This window comes from Pteronotus mesoamericanus, unplaced genomic scaffold, assembly GCF_021234165.1.
Source record: "Pteronotus mesoamericanus isolate MK-2021 breed Mesoamerican mustached bat unplaced genomic scaffold, CSHL_Meso_final scaffold_167, whole genome shotgun sequence".
In the NCBI taxonomy this organism is placed as follows: Eukaryota; Metazoa; Chordata; class Mammalia; order Chiroptera; family Mormoopidae; genus Pteronotus; species Pteronotus mesoamericanus.
Genome location: NW_026555308.1, coordinates 49,375,764 through 49,388,355, shown reverse-complemented (window position 1 = coordinate 49,388,355; position 12,592 = coordinate 49,375,764).

Sequence of the window (12,592 nt, the reverse complement as noted above, 5' to 3'; positions counted from 1 at the left end):
TCGCCAGCACTTTTTGTTTTTTGATCTGTTTATGATGCCCATTCTCACCAGTGTCAAGTTGTATCTCATTGTGGTTTTAATTTGCATTTCTCTGATGGCTAATGATGCTAAGCATTCTTTCATATGTCTCTGGGCCCTGTGTATGTCCTCCTTGGAGAAGTGTCTGTTCAGGTCCTTTGCCCACTTTTAAATTGGATTGTTTGTTTTCCTGGAATGGAGTCCTGTGAGTTATTTATATATTTTCGAGATCAAACCCTTGTCTGAGGTTTCATTGGCAAGTATATTTTCCCATACAATTGGTTCCCTTTTCATTTTGCTGATGTTTTCTTTAGCTATGCAGAAGCTTCTTATTTTGATGAAGTCTCATTTGTTTATTCTTTCCTTTATGTCCCTTGCTCTAGGGGACATATCAGTGAAGATATTGCTGAGTGGAATATCTGAGTGTTTCCTGTCTATGTTCTCCTCTAGGACTTCTGTGGTGTCGTCACTTATATTGAAGTCTTATCCATCTTGAGTTTATTTTTGTGTATGGTATAAGTTGGTGGTCGAATTTCAATTTTTTGTATGTTGCTGTCCAGTTCTCCCAACACCATTTGTTGAAGAGACTATTTTTACTCCATTTTAAGCTTCTGACCACTTTGTCGATTATTAATTGACCATAGAGACATGGGTTTATTTCTGGGCTCTCTATTCTCTTCCATTGATCTATGTGCCTGTTCTTATGCTAGTACAAGACTGTTTTGATTACAATGACCTTGTAATATAGTTTGATGTCAGGTATTGTGATCCCTCCTACTTTGTTCTTCATTCTCAAAACTGCTGCAGCTATTTGGGGTCATTTATGGTTCCATATAAATTTTTGAAATGTTTGCTCTATATCTGTGAAATGCATCATTGGTATTTTAATAGGGATTGCATTGAATCTATAAATTGTTTTGGGTAGTAGGGACATTTTGATGATGCTAATTCTTCCAATCCATGAACATGGTGTGTGATTCCATTTATTTGTGTCTTCCTTAATTTCTTTCTTCAGTGTTGTGTAGTTTTTTGAGTATAAGTCTTTTACCTCCTTGGTTAAGTTTACTCCTAGGTACTTTATTTTTCTTGTTGCTATAGCAAATGGGATTTTTTTCTTTCTGATTTCTGATTGTGATATTTCATTGTTGGTGTACAAAAATGCCTTTGATTTCTGAATATTGACTTCGTATCCCACTGTTTTGTCAAATTTACTCATTAGGTCGAGTAGTTTTTTGGTGGAGTCTATGGGGTTTTCTATGTATATTAATTCTTAGTAGATGACACAGGGTGAAGGCTTTGTGGCCACTGCTGCCTCAACATGTGTAGGCACCAGAGACTGCTCCATCAGGAAGTGGGCCCCCCCCCAATTAGAAGGCAGGAGGAAGGCAGTGCACCTGCAAGCTTTAAACCACTGCAGTGATTTCCCACCCTTCCATCGTGGCTAAGATCACAGAGTGTCTTAAGGTCTTCAAGAATCCAATAATCACTTTAAAAATCACTTGAATTTAAGTTCATATCTATATATTTATAGCTATGCCTATATTTATATATCTATATCTATAGTTATATCTATATCTGTGTCAGTTATGTTTGACCCTACTAGGAAATAAGGATATACATATAAGTGAATTTTCTAGTTAATTTTATTATTTATGAATTGCTGTATATTTTCTTGTTTTCCAAAAAGACTTTATGTAGATTAAAAGATACACATGATAACTAACCACTCAGTGCCTTAGTTTTATATTTTATATTTTTTATTTTTAATATATATTTTATTGATTATGCTATTATAGTTGTCTAATTTTTTTCCTACCCTTTATTCCTTTTTGTCCTGCATCCCCCATCCCACCAGCATTCCCCTCCTGCTTAGTTCATGTCCATGGGTCGTACATATAAGTTCTTTGGCTTCTCCATTTCCTACGCTATTCTTAACCTCCCCCTGTCTATTTTGTACCTACTATTTATGCCTTTTATTCCCTGTACCTTTTCTCCAATTCTCTCCTCTCCCACTCCCCCTCTGAGGTCCATTTCTGTGATTCTGTTCCTGTTCTAGCTGTTGGCTCAGTTTTTAGTTTTTTTTTTAGGTTCAGTTGTTGATAGTTGTGAGTTATCATTTTACTGTTCATAGTTTCTGATCTTCATCTTTTTCTTAGATAAGTCCCTTTAACATTTCATGTAATAAAGGCTTGGTGATGATGAACTCCTTTAACTTGACCTTATCTGGGCAGCACTTTATCTGCCCTTCCACTCTAAATGACAGCTTTACTGGATAGAGTGATCTTGGATATAGATCCTTAACTTTCATGACTTGGAATACTTCTTTACAGCCCCTTCTTACCTACAAGGTTTCTTTTGAGAAATCAGCTGATAGCCTTATGGGAACTTCTTTGTAAATAACTGTCTTCTTTTCTCCCTCTGCTTTTAAGATTCTCTCCTTATCTTTAATCTTGGATAATGTAACTATGATGGGCCTTCATTTGTGCTTCCTTGGGTCCAACTTCTTTGGGACTCTCTGAGCTTCCTGGATATCCTTAAAGTCTATTTCCTTGGCCAGATTGGGGAAGTTCTCCTTCATTATTTTTTCAAATAAGTTTCCAGTTTCTTGCTTTTCCTATTATCCTTCCGGCACCCCTATGATTTGGATGTTGGAATGTTTAAAGTTGTCCCAGAGGTTCCTAAGCCTTTCCTTATTTTTTTTGAATTCTTGTCTCTTCCTTCTGCTCCAAATTGTTGCTATGAGTACTGGTTTCCTTCTTTTTACTGTTGGTTCCCTGTAAATTTTTCTTTATTTCACTTTGCATAGCCTTTACTTTTTTCTCCATTTCGTGACCACAGTCCACCAATTCTGTGAGCATCCTGATTACCAGTGTTTTGAACTGTGCATCTGAGAGGTTGGCTCTTTGTTCATCGCTTAGTTCTATTTTTGAAGCTTTGGTCTGTCCTTTCATTTGGGCCATATTTCTTTGCCTCAGTGTGCCTGTTACATTGGAAGGGGCAGAACCTTAGGTATTTGTCTGGGTGGGGCAACCCAGGTCACTGGGTTGTGATGTTATATGTATGGGAGGGGTCTGAGAGGGAACAATACTGCTTGCTCAGCTCTCGGCTGGCTTTCAGTCACTTCCTCTGCTACCCACGAGCAAATTGGGCCCTTCCGGCACTGATTCCCAGGTGGGTGGATTTGTGTACTAGGACCCTGTGGGTCTCTCCAACAGACAATCCTGTGGGGCTGGGAGTTTCTCTCACTGTTGCATCCCCCAAAGGTTTTTACAAACAGAGGTTTTGAGGCTTTGTTTTCCTGCCTTGGAACCCTGGCTTGTGGGGTCTGTCTCGCTCCCTAGCTTTGCCTCCTGGTTTACCCCTGTGCAAATGTGGGCCTGCCCCGTCGCCACCCACCACCTTGCTGTGCTTTCCTCTCCACCCCAGCTGCCTGTCTCTGCCCCTCCTACTGGTCTGGATGAATGTTTCTTCTTTAGTTCCTTGGCTGTCGGACTTCCATACAGTTCGATTTTCTGGTAGTCTGGTTATTTTTTTGTTTTTAAATTTGTTGTTTTCCTTCTTTTGGTCATGCGAGGAGGCAGAGGGTATCTACCTATGCCTCTATCTTGGCTGGAAGTTCAGTGCCTTAATTTTTAATGATCTATTTATGCCCTTACATTTATGAGAAGTGGATCATACAATCTTAGCTTTGAACTTTCTGGTACCATAGCAAGATAGGAAAGGTGATCAGCTATATGATTCACAGAGCCCCTTACTTAAACAAGAGATAGTATTATTCTTTATATTAAAATCAGAGAGAAATATCTCCCTCGGTCTTACTGTCTATTATTGCCACCAAGTTTCTCATAGTTAATGAGGCAACAGATTTTATGGGGCTGTGTCTCATCATCCCCTTTAGTCACCCCATATATACTGCATGAGAGTAACCTGGGGCTGCAACAAACTTGCAGAGGTCAGGACACGGGTCAGTTACATACTATAATTATGGCGGGGCTTAATTGAGGAATAACTGTGAGAATGTCGTTAAGAATGAGAAAATAGATTATCTTCTAGGCCTCAGTTATTTGAAATTAAAAACAAAAGGCAGGGGATAGGAGTGGAGTGGGGTATATAGTAAACACTTCATGTTTATTTAATAAAAGAATGAAATCCTTTATTTTGGCTATTTTTATTGAAAAACTAATATAATGGGCAATGCACACTCTGCCATTTTGTTGGGGGATTCAAAATATAATTTAGCCTTTTTCTTGGTGACTCAGTTCCACTGTAATGAACACCAGTGATGTTCTCTCAGGAGGCTGAGATGCCTCAGCCAGTTTGCTCCCTGACTCTAATGTAGAAAGTTATGTTTTTTATTCGATGTATGTTTCAAAGTTCTCCCTCCTGCATCCACAGCAGTTGTCAGGTTTATTTTTGATTATTGCTAGCAGGCTTGCTTCTATAAGCCTTCTTTCTTCCCTCTGTATAGTTGTTGGTTGAATTGAAAAAGAAGTTGGATGATTAGGATGTAAGAATTGTATCAAAAATAAGAGTAAATAAGCCCTAAGCTATGGCCAGAGAGATTCTCCTATGAGTAAAATGCACAAGTAAAATGCACTGTAAGATTCCTTCAGTGGCTCAGATGACTTTTTATCTTATTATTTACTCTTGGCTATGTTTTTGGATAGTTGAATTTGCCAGATAAATAATCTTGGGACAAATGCAATATTAATCTACACAGGATACAGTGCCATGTTGAGTAAGGTGTCAATGGGAGAGTTTCTTTCAAACTATTTCATGAGAAAGAGATTGCAGAAGTGTTGCTGGGAAAGTCTATCTATACATATAGATAAGGTAAACGAGAGCTCCAAGTGATTGGGGACCAGATAAACCAGACTGTCACACCCATGAGTCATCCAAGTGTATTGCCAAGAGGTGTTGAAGGCCCAGGGCTTGGAGCTTGAATGTCCTAGATACCCATCTGTACCCACCTGAAACATCACTTGCTTGCCCTTGGAGAAAGAGTTGGATGGTTAGTCAGTGCCACGCTTTATCATTTTCACATTCCATGGGTGGAGTGAAAAGAACATTCCTTTCTCCTCTGAAGTTTGGCCATGTTGCATCCAATTTTTGCTTAGTGATTTTGTTGTTTACCCTAAACATTTTTAGCTACCTAGGGATATTTAGAAATGGCACAACAAAATACATGGACAATATAACACAATATGATCTCAAAGAGTTCAGTTTTAGCACCATGAACAAGGTCAGTTTAGTTTTTTAAGTTGATGATTGCAGATCAGTAAACTTGAGAAGTGAAGTAAGAGTTTCAAGAGAATAAGAGATATATAGTTTCTAAAGAAGAAGCAAATCCTTGAAACTGTTTTCTCACAAAAAAATAGTGTGACCCAGCATGACATAGTAAAGACTGCATTGAGAGTATTTTTAAATTTTATAAAATTTAGTCCACATTCTCTACCTATTTGGGCATAGTATTCCCATTTTAATCACATAATCAATTGCTAGCAGTTGAGCTTGTTGATGCTGCTGCCAACCTGATTAATGAAATGTAGTGTTTGCAACACTAATCCATTTATTCCTTTAAAAGCAAATCATTTATTTTTGTTTCTGAAACTTATTCCCACATGTCAACTACCTTGATCTTTATCAAATTATTTTTAAAAAATCTAAATGCATCTCTTTCCTGTAAAAAATGTGCTTCATAGTGGGTGATTATTGTATTGTCAATTGGCTTGTTCAATTTACTTTAAGGTCATGTTAAAACTACATTATTCCAACTTTAAATAAATTGCTTAAATTGAGGTCAAAGGTAGCCCAAAGAAAGTAACCTTCTTCACTGAGCCACCTGAGCCCACTCCCAGAATTCATTGACCTGCGCACACAATCCCTGTTCACGATCGATTCCGAGTGCCCTCCAGTGAACCTGCCTCCTGCGCCTTTCTTTTTAATCTCATCATTGAGAAAGCTTAGGAGCCAACAGGACTGTCCATCGTGATGAATGGCAGCCGGGCTTACACTGAGGATGGCAGCTGGTAAAAGGGCCAGAATCTTCGCTTGTGGACAACGTGAGCTGAAGAAAGCCCTGCTCTCCATTATTCCAAAAGGTGAGGCAGGAGGAAGTTCCTGTGAGGGAAAACTGGAATCTTCTTACACACTTTTCTCTCTTCCTGACATGCCAGAAGTTGTATATTTACCATGAGGAATTTTCTAAACCCCACTTAGGTATATTGTCTTTTTAAGAAGACTAAAATATACAGAGAACTAGAAAGTTCTAAGCATCTAGTGAATATTCTGGTGTTTCCCAAGCCTGTCTAATGATCCTATTCAGACATGAAGAGTTAATAAAAGTTTTCCCAAAGTTAATATATGTCAGTTATTGTTAAAAATTATTCATATTTGTTTCTCTTTTATGTGGAGGACTAGGGGAAAATGTTGAAACATTTACAATGATCTTCTCTATTCATGGGCAAACAAGAGATTCATGAACCTATTTCTAAATTAGAGCAGATTAAGCCTTGGCCCAGTAGTTACACTGTGGATTCGAGCTCCTTTCAGGGAACATACAAGAAACAATGAATGAATACATGAATAATGGAACAACAAACTGATGTTCTCCTCTCTCTTTCCCTTCTTCTCTCTATGATCAATAAATTAAAAAAAGAATTAATGCAGATTAAAAGACAGCCTACTCAAAGTTAATTCTTATTTTGGAGCAATTTATTTTGGTAGACATTTGGGGAGAAAAAGCCAAAAAAACAACATACTCAATAACAGGGACACATCAAACAGCATTGAAACTAACTTTGAAGAAGAGACAATATTTTCTGCCCTTTGGCATCAGTTGTAGATTTTAGGAAGACATGATTTCTGAATTATGAGCTATTTATACACTTAACAATATCAAATAGATGATTTCAAAAAATTAATTTCTATTGAAGTGATGGAGAGCTGAAAGGATAATGTACTCTAAGATTAAGCATTTCAATTTATTATCACTGAAGACTGTGTTTGAATTCATTATCTTGCCCTGGATATGAAAGCCTTGTTTCTGTGCTATGTGGGATGTGGGTGTGTATGGTGTACCTGTTAGACCTAAAGTAGTGCCTGTCTAATGATGTGAAGGCAGTTCTTTCCTCAACTGAAGTATTTCCTCCTTTCCCTTAGAAACATGTAGTTAGGGTAACCTTGTTTGTAAGACAGGTGATGATTTACTGCATTTAAAAGTTTTAATACCAGGGTAAAATAATTTGAAATGAACATTGCTCAAAACAGCAACTTTCCTATCTGTGGCAGGTGTTTTTCAAATATATCTAAAGATAACAATAATCCCACATTATCTTCTACAATGTGATCTTGATATTCGCTCAACAAGAGAGAGAGTTTCTCTACTTTCTTATATTTGAATATGCCCTGTGATTGCTTTGACTATAAAATACAGTTGGAGTGATGCTATGCAAGTTACTGGTGTAGCATTTAAGTGCGTTCAACTTATTACCAACCTTGGATATTAAGAAACTGCTTTTGCCCTATGCTTGCTTTTGACATGCCTCCCTTCAGAGCTGTTGTTGGGTGCAAGAGAACCCCAAGTCAGAGTCACATGGAACAGCCATGTGCTGGTGCTCTGGTTCACGGCCCCAGCTGGCCTCCCAGCGGTCACAATTGACAGTCAGCTGTGAGCCATCTTAGGTGTCCAGCCCCACGGACCCTTCAGATCACTGTATTCTGACCACCACTGCATGAGAGATCCCAAGGAAGAACCTCCCAGCTGAGCAATCCATAGACCCACGAGAGAGAAAGCACTTTACCTTATGGAAACTGTGGATAGCTGCTAAAGAAATGAATTACATTTGGTATATGAAAACCATCTTAACCTGTTTTAAAACATTTCCTTTCAAAGTTGAGTTCTGAGGGTTAAACATAACTTTCCTTATTTCCTTATATATAAGACTATAAATTCCTCTAGGAAAGGAAATAGGACTACTCAGCTTTGAAACTCTGGCATTCAACAGTGTTTTGTTCTTAGTAGGCACTCAATAAATGGTTGTTAAATGAATGCCTCTTCCCTTTCACATTACACTCAGTTCAATTTCCCTGCTCATTGAACTCCCTGTTCAATTGATATGAGTTATTTTATAAATTGAGTTCATAATTTTATCCCAGGATTGCCAAAGAATGTGGTTCTGATAAGTTGACAAGTTTCAACACATATTTGGAAGGTGATTAGTAATGTTAAAACTTATATAAGATTTTATTAATGTTATGTATACATAGGTGTTTACACATAAAACAGGCTAAACATTCATTAAATTTTGACCCTATTGACTCAGACAATGATAATAAAGTTTATTTTTATATCTAAACTAAATTTAGATATAGAAGTTTGATAAGTAAGATTATAGATGTGCTGTTTATCTTCTTATGATAATCTCAAATATTTTAAAGGCCTGTTAGTAAACAAGTAAAATGGTAATTTATAGTATTTACTTACTCATAAAAGAAAGTCTGTTTAATAGGGCTATTTATGCAGACTTTCTTAGCATTTTCTTTCAAGGAGTTACTATAATTTAATGTAAATCATATAACAATAGTGAAATGTTGCTGAGTTAGAACATGACGTCACCTGGCAAGCATGGATCTTACAGCCCCAGTGAGTCTAGATTTTAATCAGCAAGGGTGTCCAACCTGCAGCCCGCGCTCAGGATGGCTGTGAATGCAGCCCAACACAAAATCGTGAATTTACTTAAAACATTCTGAGATCTTTTTGTGATTACATGTCACAATGTATTTAATGTGTGGCCCAAGACAACTCTTCTTCCCGTGTGGCCCAGAGACACCAAAAGGTTGGACACCCCTGTAAGTAAGCTCTGCCCCTCACTGCTTGGTGATCATAGTCTAATTATTCAACTTCTCTGCTCAATTTCCTCAAATCTCATAGAGCTTGCAAGGTGCTTGCATTATGTCTAGGACATGATAGATGATCAACAAAGACTAGATGCCTTTGCTTCCCCTCTGTTGGACACAGATCAGTCTAGTTCTAGAATCAACTGGTTCCTTTTCACACAGCATCCATCTTGATAGTGTTAATAGATGTGTCAGAAAAAAGTGGTTATCCTAAGCTTAAAGTATTCCTGATTCTAATAATCACACCTGTCAGCTAATCCTTGACTCCCCAATTCTTTGTTTCTCCTAGTTTCAATCCTTGTTCTGCTGCTTAAACATCCCTAATGTTAATCCCTTCCTCCCTCCTTTCCTCCCTCCTTCCCTCCCTCCCCTCCTTCCACAAAAACTCTATTGATGATACATAGTGGACACCATTGTCTTCTCTGGGGACAAAACAGTAAATAGTAAATCTCTGTTCTTACCGAGTTTACATCACAGCAAGGGAGACAGACAATAAACACATGAACATGAAATGTAAGATAGTGAAGAAATAAATAAAATGGTTTGGGAGTAGAAAGCAAGGGAGGTCAGATAGGACTCCAACGGTGGGCCTTTCAGAGAGTAATTAAGACCCGACAGCTCCAAAGAGCCAAAACTTCACAAAAGCCTGTGGTGAAGTGAGAAAAATTCCCACTGTCCGTTTTCTGTTCTGTTTGCTTATCTGGCCTAAGTTGGGCCCAAGAAGTGCTCCCAAGTCCCACTAGGAATGTGAACTCACTAGAGGTGGATAGAACCATAACTGTGTGAGGGGGTCATATCCCACCAAGAGTATTTGTGAGGTAGAGAAATGAGCCTGCAAAGTGAGAGAGAAGAAAGTGCTTGTACAGGCAGAAGCAGCAATGAGATTGTAAAGACTTCCTAGACTCTGTGTTTAGCCCTGTGGGCCTGGCTCCACTCCGGCCCGTGGGTTCTATGAGATACCTCTGTGACTTTTCAGTCAACCCCTCCTTTCCTGCTTTTTGTTGGGGTAGTTCAAACTGGATTCAAGGAAATCAAAAAGTCTTAACCAATTATTACCCCTTCAATGCCTGAGGGATATAGAATACCTTTTTAAAAAGAAAATATATAAAAGGAGAACGTGATGGTTAATTCTAGGTGTCAAATTGACTGGGCTAAGGGATGCCCAGAGAGCTGGTAAAACACTTTTTGGGTGTGTCTGTGAGAGTGTTTCTGGAACAGATTAGTGTTAATTCCACTGGGGGCCTGAATGGAACAAAAAGGAGGAAAGACAAATTCTCTCTTGAGCTCAGGCATCCATCTTTTGTCCTCAGATAGCTCCTGGTTCTTGGACCTTCAGTCTCTGGGACCTAAACCAGAGGCCTTTAACACGTCTTGTTACAGGCTTTGGCTCACGTGGTTGTGGAGACTCAAACAAAAAAAATAATACACACACACAGATTGGCAAGAGTAGGTTTACAGTTGTGAGTATGCGAAACAGTTTATTCTTGTATTATTTATTAACTTGTATTTTTCCATATGACCAACTTAAACCTACTTTTGCCTGCCATATATATGTGTTTGTATGGTTATATCTATATTCTTCTGTTGGATCTGTTTCTCTGGAGAACCAGAGAATAATCCGATTCATGCCACTGCTTTTCTCCATAAGTACCTCAAGCACTTACCTGCAATTTTGTGTCTCTATTCCATGTGTTTAGTAGCTGTATATGACTTTTCTCAAATATTTCTCCTTTATCTTTTACTTTTCTTTCTCTGTCCCATTTCTATTGTTTTTTACTCTTTTTCAAAATCTTTTCTCTACATTAACTTTCATTCCATGTTGCCTTTTTTTATTGCACGTCTGTGACAATTTCTCACAACTCCTCTCCTCTCACTTCTTACATTAGAAAAATCCTGAGATCACAGAGAGGAATGATTTTGCTCAGTTGAGCAAATCTGAGTCTGTCGGCCACCATGGTAGGCCCTCCTCTTTCTCCCTTTTCTACTACAAGTAGTTCTGATAGGCTAGGAGCACTATACTGGCCTGGTGTGAACAAGTAGGGGATCCATGGATAAGAGTTAAGATTATGATGTGGGTGCTAGAGGCCCTGTTTTCAAACCTTTTATGTGCAACCCAATGTATAAAATCATTTCAGAGTGTCCTTCGCCAAAGCTGGATCTCTCCACTTGGGACCCCTATTCGCTTAGGCATGTAATACTTGAACAGAAACCTCTAGCAATAATTTCACTGGTAGCAGCTTTTCTTCAGACTTCTTCCTGTCCCCAGCCCACCCTTAATCCATGAAGTTCTGTCTGGGGCAAATGGTTGCTCACAAATCAGGATTACTGTCTTTGTAGTGACCTTACGGAGTTTGTGCTGAGATTCCGGGGGCGGGGGGGCTGCGGTGAGGAGGCAAGCAGGAGACACCTGGTATTTGGCTTTGCACTTGCTCTTACTTATTCTGCTAGGAGCCGTGAGAGAGAGTTCACCCCTCATGGATATGTTTAAAGTCAGGTGCCTACTGAACTTTGACCCAGCTGTAAATTCTAGAATGTACACAGGGCCATAAAGGCAAATGTAGTTCTAGGAAGTGCTCAAGGTTTTGCTAGTTCCCCCAAGTGAACATGGAGTCCCCCATCTCAGGTACAGTTTTGAGGAATGTGTGTTAAGTGCTAAGTATGTACTAGGTACTGTGCTAAGAACTTCAGATATAGTAACACATTTAACTCTCACAATGAAAGTTTGAAGTGCGAAGCTTTATTAGGATTCCCATTTTACAGATGAGGATGTGGCTTGGCAGGTCTAAGGCTGCACGCCTAGGAAAGTGGGTGGGCTTAAACTCAGAACTATGCAACTTCCCAATCAGTAATCTTCTCTGCTATGCTATGCTACCTTCTCTAAAGCATATAGAAAATGTAATACAAATATTTATGTACAAATGAACACAATATTGGCTTTGTGGCCCAAACTGTAATCAGTTTGTGTTCCATATGTCATTCTGGTTTGTGAGCCACTCCCTGTCCTTCTTCCCAGTGCCCCAGATATACTTTCACTTCTCTCCCAGCCACTAAATGTCATCCAAACTTCTAATTTGACTGGATGCTGAGAATCTTACTATTTTGTGCCATCCCAAGTAATTTCATGACTCCTTCCTTTTCCTTGTTAAGAAAGATGACTCTTGTGGTGGCTGTGGCCCAGAATCCTCCCCTTGTACTTAGAGCGAGCCAATCAATAGCTCTCCCTACAGCCCTCACCGCACCGATGGCCTGCAATGCATTAATGGCATTGCTCTTTGGCACCTCAAAAGATGGTCTTGCTAGAAAATAAATTTATCCCCCACCCCGCTTTCTTCTTCTCAGTGACGCCTACCTTACTGCTTCCTGTCAGAAGGCTTAGGAAGCCCTGGTGCCATCCAATAGCACCACGGAGATAATCCTGGTTTTTAAAAGTGTCATTTATGGAAGATGCAATTTCTACTTGGTCAATTTGCACGTGGTCGGTCTTGTATATTTAATCTGGCAGCAGAATGCTTACATTTTTTTCTTCTTCTGAGGTTAAAATTAAAAAATGGGTCCTAAAACTATCACCCATGAAAAACAATTAGAAAACAATTCCCTGTTGCTTTCTTCTTGTTGGAGTCTGATGGACTGACTTTAACATATTCTAGTGGACAGGGTTGGTTTGTTCAATTGGTTT